The 12,784-nt window shown below is 38.3% G+C and overlaps 1 protein-coding gene and 1 non-coding gene across 2 annotated transcripts in view; one reads left to right on the forward strand and one right to left on the reverse strand.

Moving 5' to 3' along the window:
* LOC123870341 (leucine zipper putative tumor suppressor 2 homolog) overlaps positions 1 to 10,001 on the reverse strand; it is a 119,377-nt gene extending 109,376 nt beyond the window's left edge. Inside the window, exon 1 of the mRNA XM_045913597.1 lies at positions 9,804 to 10,001. The gene's annotated coding sequence lies outside the window, so the exon portion shown is untranslated. The remainder of the gene's footprint in view (positions 1 to 9,803) is intronic.
* A 1,754-nt stretch (positions 10,002 to 11,755) lies between these two features.
* On the forward strand, positions 11,756 to 11,828 carry Trnar-ccu. Its single transcript has one exon. It is a non-coding gene; the product is annotated as a tRNA-Arg (tRNA).
* Positions 11,829 to 12,784: the final 956 nt, after the last annotated feature.

The raw sequence follows: 12,784 nt of genomic DNA on the forward strand, positions 1-12,784 counted from the left end.
ATTTAATTTACATTTGCTTACCTAGAATGTACCTAAATGAACCAGGTAGCTTTTGACGCTGTCGATCGTCGAGTTGGGAGACTTATAGGATGTTATTATGGAATTACCACTTTTGGTGAAACTTCAGAGTCTTGCTCGCCGCAAGGTTACCGACTTATCGGTATTTTACAGGATATTGGAGTGTGCTCAGGAGCTTTTCGATCTTGCCCCGTTCACCTTTTTACCACCGTTACCACCGTACCGCAAGACACCAGCCCGGCTAGCATGGGCAGTAGATAAAAATTATATCCCCGATTATATCCACTGATTTCTATGACATCAGTGGATATAATCGGGGGATATAATTTTTATCTACTGCCCATGCTAGCCGGGCAGGCGAGTTACCAACCCCTATGTCGTAGACATTTTTTTACACGCTTTGCGTCATCATTCCTTATTTATAAGATGAGTTTTTCCTACCAATTATAATCCGGGTTAAAACTATAGTGAATAGGCACCTTCTAGGCAAACGCGACCCATCTTAGGCCACATCATCATTCCCTTCAGATGTAATTGTGGTGAAGAGTTCAGCAGTGGGCATCTATTGGTCACGACGAGGACATCGATAAAATTATACGTTTATTATGCATTACAACATTTACGTACTTACTTATAACAAAGTGTTGGTTTCAAGGTTTTTGTCTATTACCATACTTGTCGGTTCCAATTTCCAAAGATCAAATTAGATAGTTCAAGTTAAGAAGGTAGGTATCCACTTACCTACTGTATCTAAAGCTTGCAATCTTCATAAATCTAGGTAATGGAACTTGTTGCCTAGGTTTCAGAATTATACCTAATTTAAGATGGCTATTTGCAGGTGAAACTTTAAATAAATAAATTATGTTAATATTTAACGACACATAATAATGATATGAGGATGATGATATGACTACGCAATATACCAAGTGTTAAAATAAAATTGGCGCATAGTACCTACCTAAGTAATAGTACGCGACAGGTTGAAATGGCAATCGGGGAGGGAAAGTTGTTAGAAATGGAAATTTTAAGTCATTTACTTGTCATTAAAAATTATAGCAGTTATTAACTTAAGTTATATTTATACCTACCTACCTATCTTATTTATCATTTCCTTTGCAATTGAATCGTTCAGCAAGTTGAAAATCCTGTTTAAATCAGATAAAAGTGGTTTTAATAAGTAAACAGCCTAATAAGCTTACATAAGTAAATTAACACTTTTCCACCACTCTAACGGCGCGCCGCACGGCCGTTCCGGTGATTTAGCGTTCCGGTACGATGCCTTGTAGAAGATAACAAGAGGGAAGCACGTAAGGTCTACGTAAATGCTTCTTTCCTTTATAACATCTTCTAGAGAGTCATTTCTTGATCAGTCGTAGGTATACAAGGGGATCTCTAGGTGCTTTATGATATTATCATCTTTGCTATGTTATAGGTATCTTTGTTATGTACATGTTACAGTAAGCGGTGATAGTCTAAGGTCCCGAATCCCTCGGGCACGGACCTCTAACTTTTCGGAGTGTGCGTTTTAAGCAATTAAATGACTTGGTTTAACGGTGAAGGAAAAGGATCATGATTCATGAGGAAACCTGCATGCCTGAGAGCTCTTCATAATGTTCTCAAAGGTGTGTGAAGTCTGCCAATCCGCACTGGGCCAGCGTACGGACTGTGGCCTATAATTCTTTTCTTTCTGAGAGGAGACCCGTTCTGAATACGTCACGTACCTACGTTCTGAATACGTCCGTACGGAATATCAAAATCCACGGACAAAACCTAAGAGCATCCATAGTTGAGTCAAGTGGAAACTTTTTCGCAAAGTTATGCAAATCGTCTTCAGTTAGTTTAATTCTCCAAACATTAGTACATTCAATTTAGTGCCAAGAAATGGGAATCTGAGACATGCATAGAGATAAGTTTATTTTATAATTCCATACTTTTTACAGTCTACGTCTCAAGCTCACGATTTACAAGATTTAAACATTCAAAGCGGTTTAATAAATCCACACAAAGGAGATCCAGTATCTATCTGTCGAGTTTCTTGCTGGTTCTTCTCGGTAGGAAAGGCATTCCGAACCAGTGGTAGATGCTTTTGACGATTCGAAAGAACTTGTAAAAGTCTAATTGAATAAAAACATTTTGAATTTGAATTTATCCTTGGATACCTTACCTGATAAGATAGTGGATAGCCACTCAATGGTTTTTTGCCTCGGCGACCGTTCTTCATGACATTTAGTTTTTATGCTCGAGTTTTTCGAGATAATCGAGCGGTCGACGAGAATAAGTCAATGAAATTCCGATGGCTTTGTTCTATTTTTTTAGGGTTCCGTACCTCAAAAAAAAAAAACGGAACCCTTATAGGATCACTTTGTTGTCTGTCTGTCTGTCTATCCGTCCGTCCGTCCGTCGTGTCTGTCAAGAAATCTATAGGGTCCTTCTTGAATTACTTATTATATACTTCTTGTACTTCTTGAATTGTTTGCCCACTACTGAAAAAGATGTGTCTGTGTCTTTTAAAAAATATATTAATGGTACCTTGGTATCTGACTGGCTAATATTTCCCTATCCCTCTCATACATGCACGCTAGGAGTAAATACCAAGGTTAGTCGTCCAACGAATGTAATTTGATCTTACGAACTTTCGGATTTTAGTCCACCCTGTAGGCAAGGCCACCAGTAAGAATACAAAGATTTAACTCAGAGACCTCTGAAGAGATGTTGAAACCTTTGAAACTGCGATAGCATCAAGAGCCAAGACGTGAACTGTCAAAACATCGAAGATATCAGATGAAAAATTCTCGTTTAAAGCCTCACTTCTAATATCGGATTGAGCCTTGAGCGAGTTCATCGGTCCAGTAAGTTAATCGCTACATACTGGTGACTCACGATTTGTGATGGCAGATATTATTATTTTTTACCTTACTGTTTCGGAATTTGTAATCTGCCTTATTGGTATTGGCCGCTACAGCATCATTGGAGAAGTTAAGGCGAGCGAAGCTCTGTCAAATGTTGAGCCCTAAGTCTCGAAGAGGTCTAGGGCTTCGACTTCTGTCTAGGACTTTTTTATTGTAAGATAGGCTTGGATATGGCAATGATAAGATCTAGTTTGGAATGCGCTGGCTCAGACTTTCATCTCTCCACTTTTGCCATGAAGGTTCGAAAGAAGGGATGACGCTGAGACACATTTGTCTAGACTAGTCCGTACTATATACGCCTCCGAAACCATGGTAAGGAGTTCCACGTCCGCGTGACAAAAAAAAATTGGTTGTCTGTAAAGTCGGTTTACTGACGATAGTTGAACGTGACAACAAAAGCCGATTGTGCTTTTTTGTCGCTCGTTCCGCGCTCTCGCTTGCACTTCAAGCCTTACATGGAACGCCTCAGAGCGAGGTAACGCCGCATGAGTCATGTCTTTTCGTGCGTGCAGCCGGCTCTATCGAATTATAAGACGTTGTCACGTCAAAAACAGGGCCCTCGTCTTCACCAGCGACACTGTGTTGAGGTTGTAACTTGTAGGTGAGTACTGACTCTGCTGTCCTAACCCAGTCTTGTTTGTCTATGTTCCACCATCAGCCTTGAACGAGTTCACCGGTCCATTGAGATAATCGCTACAGTCGGGTGAGTCACGAACGATCAGCGATGGCAGATAACATGCGCAATGCTCGATCTACCTTTTGTCAAGCCCGCCGGTCGCCACAGGCCACTAGGCTACCATAAACGGAAAAAGCGCCTGTCGAACATTGCTGACGGTGTATTTTGTTGTTTTTCTTTACCTATCCAACCAGGCTTTGAAAACAATGTTCAACGTGGTGCCCACGTCAACTATTGATATATATTATAATATGTATTGATATAATATCGTATATCAAATCTTTGAAAAGAGCAACCGTCGAGTTTCTTGCTGGTTCTTCTCGGTAGGAAAGGCATTCCAAAAAAGTGGTAGATGCTTTTGACGATTCAAAAGACTAATTCTTTTGAATCGTCAAAAGTCAAATTGAATAAAAATATTTTGAATTTGAATTGTGACATTGCTACAACCGCGAATGTTGTGTTTAGCTGAATTTTTGGTATTCTTTCTGTGACTGTCCACTTTAGCCAATAGGGAGAGTATCAGCCAGTTAGAGGTGACTGCGATCATCACCTAGCTGTCCAGAAGTTTTGATATGTGGAACTTTACAATGGGGAGCGTGCATGGAAGCAGGACATCTATGAACCAAGACAGGCAGAAACCTATAAGAAGAACATTTACCTATTGAACCACAATTTAAGAAGGCAAGGTTGAGAGCCAAATTTTTAGGTAATGATTAAGAATTAGAAACCACTATTTTCTTTATGATGAATTCCTACGTAAGTCCTACTTATAATATGTATTACGATAAAGGCACAGAATCTACTCATGTGATACAGGAAATAAGTCGTAAGATATCTATAACTTATAAGTGCCTGCTTTAAAATCCTTTGCTAAGCCTTTCAAGCTTAAGTGGATCCTTTCACTTTGGGATTAGCTTACCTCATAAAGAGCGTCTTATTTATCGTACGGGCTATGGTTTAGTGAAATCGTTTTAGATCCATGTAGAAATTATACAAACGGAACTTGTAATGAGATTTATCCGACGAGACTGTTGTTATGCCATTGTTGTAATGCAGAGCAATTTATTTGTATTAACTTCGACTAAACAGATGTTTACTGTGTTACAACTTTAATAGAGATAATAAATTATCACATCACATTAGTCATATAAAGGCGAAAGTTCGTGTGTATGTATGTGTGTATGTATGTATGTGTGTATGTTTGTTACTCTTTCACGCAAAAACTACTGAACGGATTTGGCTGAAATTTGAAATGGAGATAGATAATATCCTGGATTAGCACACAGGCTACTTTTTATCCAGGAAAATCAAAGAGTTCCCACGTGATTTTGAAAAACTTAAACCCACGCGGACGAAGTAGCGGGAATCAGCTAGTCACTTCTAAAATAAGTAAGTACTTAGAGGCGTTGGGCTCCCAAAGTGCTTGAAGAGCGATCTCGTACCGGAAAGCGAACCGTAAGACCCGCCCCCAAGGTGGATCTAGAAACATCAAACTCAGAGGAGCAATCGCAGGGGCCAATGGATCCAGATGGCTCAAGACTGAGGCATGTGGAAGTCCCTACAAGAGATGTAAGTAGATATGTCCAGCAATGGACGTCTGTCGATTGATGATGATGATGAAAGATTCAACTTTCATCGTCAATCTCTTTAGAGTTTAGACCTTTTTTAACCCCCGACTCAAACAGAGGGGTGTTAAAAGTTTGACGAGTGTATCTGTCTGTGGCATCGTAGCTCCTAAACTAATGAACCGATTTTAATTTAGTTTTTTTTGTTTGAAAGGTGACTTGATCGAGAGTGTTCTTAGATAAAATCCAAGAAAATCGGTTCAGCCGTTTGAAAGTTATCAGCTCTTTTCTAGTTACTGTAACCTTCACTTGTCGTGGGTGTTATAAATTTTAAATTTACTTGTTTATCGTGGCTTTCCTACCGTTACCTATCTATGTCAATGAACATAAGCAACTTTAATATCTGATCTTTTCTACATCTGAAGAAAGAACCCATACTTAGGTCACAGATAGGTAGTATACGGGTAGGTGGTTTTCACGTAAATCGTAGATTTTCGGAAGGTACCTAATGTGAACATTGAATTCTACTTAGAGTGAACATCTTCACGTTTTACCTACCGGAAGTGATGGAAAGTCAACGACCTTATATCCTAAATTCCTAATTACTCTGTTGAAACTAAAATTGACTTAGACATAAGGTACCTACCAAATATCATGCTGATCTCAAAAACACCAAGTTCGTCTATGACTTATCCCAAGTAACACAAAACTGCTTTAAAAGATATCACATCGGTACTTTAAGCATTTATGAAGACTTATTAGAGTCCACCGTTACTGTAAAAGCCTACTATTACGCTTTCTCCTGTACATTGACTTTACTAAGTACCACGAAGACACCGCTGTAATGTTGCGAGCGCTACTATCAGGTGCGCAGGTCATGTTATTCAGCTTTTAGCAAGTTTCAGTACTGTCAGCTACAATAAAGTATTTTTATGGACTCAAACTAAGCTACTTTCTGAATAAAAGGTCACAAGTGTATCTTTCAAATGTTTGCATTTTAACTGAACATATGTGAATTATTATAAAGCTATCAGTTATTCCGTGAATTCAATTAACGCTTCATGCTGCATATAGTTGAACTTTCACAGTTTTAATCAGCTGTTATACGCACTCTCATAACTGCACTTATCTAGCCCACATGATTCCTTTGGGTGGACGTATATGGTGTTAAATTACAGCAAGCAGGTATCAAGCTATTCACTTGTAACCCTTTGTCCTTACTTGGGCTGAATAATTGTACTCCCGTAGGCATTTAATCAGCTCATGGAGTTATTTAAGATCCTGAAAAGTTCTTTTTCAGCGCCTCACCGTACTTGTATATCATTTATATTATCAGCGTTATAAATACCGGCCAAGTGCGAGTCAGACTCGCGCACCGGGGTTCCATACTCGGGTATATTTTTCTACATTTTGCACAGTAAATCAAAAACTAAAATGCATAAAAATAAATAAAAATTTGTTTCAGAATGTACAGATAAACCCCTTTTATATGAATACTAGGGTTGTTGTAAAAAAATGTAGAAAAAAGAATAAAAATTAGTGAAATACGATTGGCCAATCTTTAAGAGTTCTAAAAACGAGTTTTGGCCTATACTTTGCAACGTTTTTAAGAATCCTTTTTACAGACCTTTTGTCATTGGCATTTATTTCGGAATAGGCAAACTGAAAAGGAAAATTGAAATGGAAAAATTGCTTAAAAATGGTATTTATTTATCTAAAATTAAAGCTTGATTAGCCATCAGAGTCTTCATGGTTTTCGAGCTGATCACTTGTGCCAGCTGCTCTGCTACTTGTTGCTCTTGCTGAGAGCAGAATACATTTGCACTTGAAGTGCAAATGTCGAATAAGTCCCCTTGGGAATTACCCTGAGAAATAAAGTTATAATAAGTATTATAAACTAAAGATAAAAGAACGAAAGAAAGAAATAAATAAATTAATAAGTACTGACTTATTCGCTCATGAAAAACTTTCACCACGGACCCATAATAGCTAACTCTTGACAGATTATACAGCTGTTCATTGGGTATAAAGTATTTGCGTAATGTTACCAACTATTCAGCTGTACATCAATCTATGGCTGACTTATTAGACACAAGAACTACTCGTGTCAGCCTTTTGCTGATTAATATATCCCTAGCACCTTATTATAGCCCTTAAAGCATTTATTTGGCATTATTACGGTTCACATTGCTTGCCCACCATTTTCTATGTTCTAAATTACAATATTTATTATTTATTTACTATTTATTCTTATTTTGTCTATGAAAATATCTATTGGATTTGAAAAAGATTTTTAATTAGTTATACGTAAAAAGCTTATCGTCTAATTCAAAAAAATTGCTGGCATTTTTATATTATTACAATCCATTTTATAATAAGATTTCCAAGGAAACAGTTATATTACGAGAGCGCGTGAAAATTTTGGTCTAAAAGTATATGATATTTGACAATAAACTTGCTTTCCCCATCAAATTTCAGGCACTAGTAACAAATAAGATCAAGTTTTACTTACCGAAAATGAATTAACTTTTTGCACTTCAGTTAAGTACACAACACATGTCACATTGTATGATGGTGATGATATTTGTGCACAAATATAACACTGCTGCAGAATATTATCGAGATAGTGTTATGTTATAGAATATATGGAGTAATATTTATTCACAATTTCGCCGCTCGTGCTCTTTTAACTGCATAAAAGCGTAAAAAGGGTGCTTATTTGTTGTTTGAGCTGCACAATAGGTAACACACACTCTCTTTATCAGCCAATGTTCAGCTCTTGGGGCGAATGTTACCTTTATTAATGCTTTTTAAATGCTATTATAATGCAGTTAATCAGCTAGTTGCTGTTTAATTTGTGCCCAAATCAGAGTTATATCTTCTGAGGATGCTATTATTCAGATATTATTCAGCTTTAATATAGCATGTTTTGGAGCTAAAGTTTCCAACGTGGACAGTGATTCAGTTGATATGCAGCACTTTTGTGTTACTTGGGATATGGTTACTATGCTTACGAGCTGTGATTGTTGATGGGCCGAATAATTTTGGTCCTTAAAACTTCAACGTAAGGACCGGACGACCATAAAATAAGTAAATCCTTAGTAGTAATCATACTTATGTTTCTCTTACCAGTGGGTACCTAAGACAAAATAGCGTTCCTAGTAGTCTTTTGTAAGAATAAAGAGATTAACCAGAAACCATCCAGAACCAACATCACATCACAGATCACAGAGCAATAATAATAATGGGTCATTCCATTCCTTATAGGTAGGTAGGAAAGCGCGCTGTGGACAGTTTCTCATAGTTTTTAATATCTTCCTTATTTAGCCCGCCGTATAATGTTACCACGTGCATATCAAATGCGAACTCCGAATGGGTCACGGACCACAGTCACAGTATAACTGAGATACAGTAGTCCGACATTTTTGACACAGTTCACGACAGTTACTGGTAGTAACAAAACGTCGAGACCTCAGACTTCGACTTCATTGGCAGTCTATTAGAGTGTGTTTCCACTGACGCGAAGCTGAGCGGAGTGGAGCGGAGCGTACCGTGAATTGGCCAATCACAGTGCTCGAAATCCCCATTCTTAATAAGCAGAATCTGTGATTGGTCAATTCACGCTCCGCTCCGCTCCACTCCGCCCATCTCCACTTTAGTCGAAACGTACCTAAATGTTACCTGCATTTGACGCTAGGAAAGCTACAAAACGATTATTCTTCTTTGATTTCATGTTATCCCTAGCCTTATATTTGACAGATGTCGATTCAAGATCAAAACGGGTGTTCCATCTTTTAGTTTACGCTGCCTTTGATTTCGTGGTAAATGACGACCACTACGGCCCTTCAATATAAGTCCCGAAACTACTGCAACCGTCTCGGGTCACACATCTCAGAAGTTAGATTATATTGCCACATCGTCAATAAGTATCACTCGGGAAATGGTAAGATCGCAATCATACACTACCTAGTTTATTAAACTTATTTACTAGGTGCAATTCAAAATTCAACCTGCAATCTCAGTCCTACCTAGAAGTAACAGGTTGAATTTATCGGAAAGCGTATAGCCAAGCAAGTACCTACTTTCACACAGGTCTCGATGTATTTCAGCCGTATAACACATGCTGCAGCTTTGACCTGGTACACTGCCATAAACCTAGATTTTATCTTAACAAACTATACAACTGCATATTTAATTGCAATCGCAAAATAGACTCCGCAAAGACGGTCTTTATTAAATTAAACCTTTACTGTTTGAACAAGATTTCTTTGTAGATTTAAAATCAAAGTAAACAAGTGTAAATTAAAATTTTATAACACCCCCGACAAGTGAAGGTTACAGTAACTAGAAAAGAGCTGATAACTTTCAACAGGCTGAACCGATTTTTTGGATAATAGCTAAAGAACACTCTCCAGCAAGCCACCGTTCAAACAAAAAAAACTAAATTAAAATCGGTTCGTTATTTTAGGAGCTACGATGCCACAGACAGATACACACGTCAAACTTATAACACCCCTCTTTTTGGGTCGGGGGTTAATAAAGAAAAGGCTCAAAAGCAAAGCTCAAACTTCAAAGTTACTCACCAATTTAAAGTTGCCTCGATAAAGCTTTATTGAAAAGTAAATAAAAGCTTACCTTTTCAACCAAGGAGAGAAATAAATGCCGCTCGGTTGCCAGCACCGAAAGGTCGCGGATATCACTAATTATCACAATTTTACACCGAAGTCCACGAATTAAAGTTTTTGTTTGACGATCGACCGGATTCTCTATTTCGAAGATAAACCGGCGTGGCTCGTTCTCAACGACGCCCCGCGTGCATTTCAATAGATGAAAGTGTAAACTGTGGTTTTTGTATAGCGCTCTCTCATTTCTGCGCGTGCGCAAGACAAGGACGACCTGCCCCGCTTCAAGTTTGGATTTGAGCAAGTGGCGACTTCGCCCACTATTTTATTGTTATTCTAATAAATTCTGAACATCTTGAGAATATCGTCGTTGCACGTCAACTTTAAAATAATATGAACTGACTACACATACCCATAGGAAAGCTGTAAGGACCTGCCTATACCATACCTAGATCATTTCAATACAGTTGAGCGGTTCGAAAGTGGTGGATGGAAACAGTAAGGGAATTAAAATTAACAGTGCAAAAATAAAACGACAAGGTTTGGTTTGTTTATTTTTATTTTCTTCCCACAGGTGGCAAGAACCAGAGTAGTGAGCACAACCTAACGTAACGAAAATGGTAAGAATAAAGAGATCAAGCCAGAAACCATCCAGAACCAACATCACATCACAGATCACAGAGCAATAATAATAATGGGTCATTCCATTCCTTATAGGTAGGTAGGAAAGCGCGCTGTGGACAGTTTCTCATAGTTTTTAATATCTTCCTTATTTAGCCCGCCGTATAATGTTACCACGTGCATATCAAATGCGAACTCCGAATGGGTCACGGACCACAGTCACAGTATAACTGAGATACAGTAGTCCGACATTTTTGACACAGTTCACGACAGTTACTGGTAGTAACAAAACGTCGAGACCTCAGACTTCGACTTCATTGGCAGTCTATTAGAGTGTGTTTCCACTGACGCGAAGCTGAGCGGAGTGGAGCGGAGCGTACCGTGAATTGGCCAATCACAGTGCTCGAAATCCCCATTCTTAATAAGCAGAATCTGTGATTGGTCAATTCACGCTCCGCTCCGCTCCACTCCGCCCATCTCCACTTTAGTCGAAACGTACCTAAATGTTACCTGCATTTGACGCTAGGAAAGCTACAAAACGATTATTCTTCTTTGATTTCATGTTATCCCTAGCCTTATATTTGACAGATGTCGATTCAAGATCAAAACGGGTGTTCCATCTTTTAGTTTACGCTGCCTTTGATTTCGTGGTAAATGACGACCACTACGGCCCTTCAATATAAGTCCCGAAACTACTGCAACCGTCTCGGGTCACTCCCATGTCCTCCACTTGTCTCACAATTGCTCTGACCTTCGTCGGACCTCTGTAGGCAACATCCGTGCCACAGTTTCCGAATGGCACAGGCAAGTTTGAAATTCAAACGGCCTGTGTTCGTGACTGCTGGTTTCTGGGAAAACGGTACAATAATTTTATATTTACAGATCACGTTGTTGCTGAAAATGGTATGACGAAAACTACAATGTAATGCACGTAACAACTAACCTTCCTTATCTTGAGAAGGTCCGCAGTTATTCTTTAAACTGACTTTATCTAAAGAAAAGTGGTAGAGTTGATATAATTTTTTTAATGATACTGAACTGTTCTCCTTCGATCTCATTTTTTAAAGATCCCTTTGACGAATAGCCCTTCTTAGGGTCTACGTTGAAAACATATAAGGTAAAAGTTATTAAAATAAGTCCGCTGAGGCCTTCTGTATAACAAAAGGCGAAGAACATTATGGAGAAATCTCAGACATGCAGGTTTCATCACGATGTTTTCTTACACCGTAAAGTAAGTGATATTAATTATTAGAATTTGTGGAAAAATTCTCATTCAAGGAAGGGAGAAGGATAAAATATTAAATAGGTATCAACTAAGCTTTAGTTTTGAGCTAGATTACATCAGCCCCTGTGGCCTAATGGATAAGGCATCGGCCTCCTAAGCCGGGGATTGTGGGTTCGAGTCCCACCAGGGGTATAGTTCTGTTTTGGTTTATTTCCACTTTATTTACGTTTCGAATTTCATCATGAATAAAATTTTAATAAAATGTAAATTACTAACTAATCAATACTCGAAACTTATTTGATATTTGAGTTTGATTGACGATTAGCAAATAATAATTTAATGGAAATGAAACAGTTAAGTTTATTGCAATTTGCAATGAATAAATTATAAATAATCATCGATATTCGATATTGCCGCTCAAAAAAATTAGCAGCAGAAAAATTGCTTTTGTATGCAATACTAACGGTTTAGTTTCAATATTAACATATTTTATTATAACAACAAGGTCACGATTTTGCAAAAAAAAACTCGTTTTTAACAGAATTACAAAAAGGAGAACGAATTGGAGTGTTTGTTTCCTAGATAATAATATGTGATGATGAAAATAAAAATAGTTGAAAAGGTCAGCGGAATAGATACATTATATACCTGAATAATTACGACAGGTTTCAATATTCCATCTATCGTTTGTCGATAGGTCCGTGATAGTCAAGTGGTTAAGACGTCCGCCGCCTATTGGGAAGGTCGGGGGTTCGATTCCGTGCACGCACCGCTAACTTTTCGGAGTCGTATGTGTAAATATCACTTGCTTTAAAACGGTGAAGGAAAAGAACAACAGGAAACCTACATGCCTGATAGTTATCCATAATGTCCTCAAATATATTAAGTGTGAAGTCTGCCAATCCGCACTTGCCCAGCGTGGCGGATTATGGCCTAAACCCTGCTCATTATGAGAGGAGACCAGTGCTACCACCACTACTGATAGTGGGCCAAATACGTTTGTATGGAGTGAGTGACGGCAAGACCACCGTGGTCAAGAAACTCGTATTGAAGAGACCTAAGATTTTCATAGGCTTTAGAGCATCCCACTAAATCTACAACAAGGATTAATACATTATGTAGGTAGGTATACCTACTTACAAACACCC

Source organism: Maniola jurtina, chromosome 12 (genome assembly GCF_905333055.1).
Source record: "Maniola jurtina chromosome 12, ilManJurt1.1, whole genome shotgun sequence".
Taxonomy (NCBI): Eukaryota; Metazoa; Arthropoda; class Insecta; order Lepidoptera; family Nymphalidae; genus Maniola; species Maniola jurtina.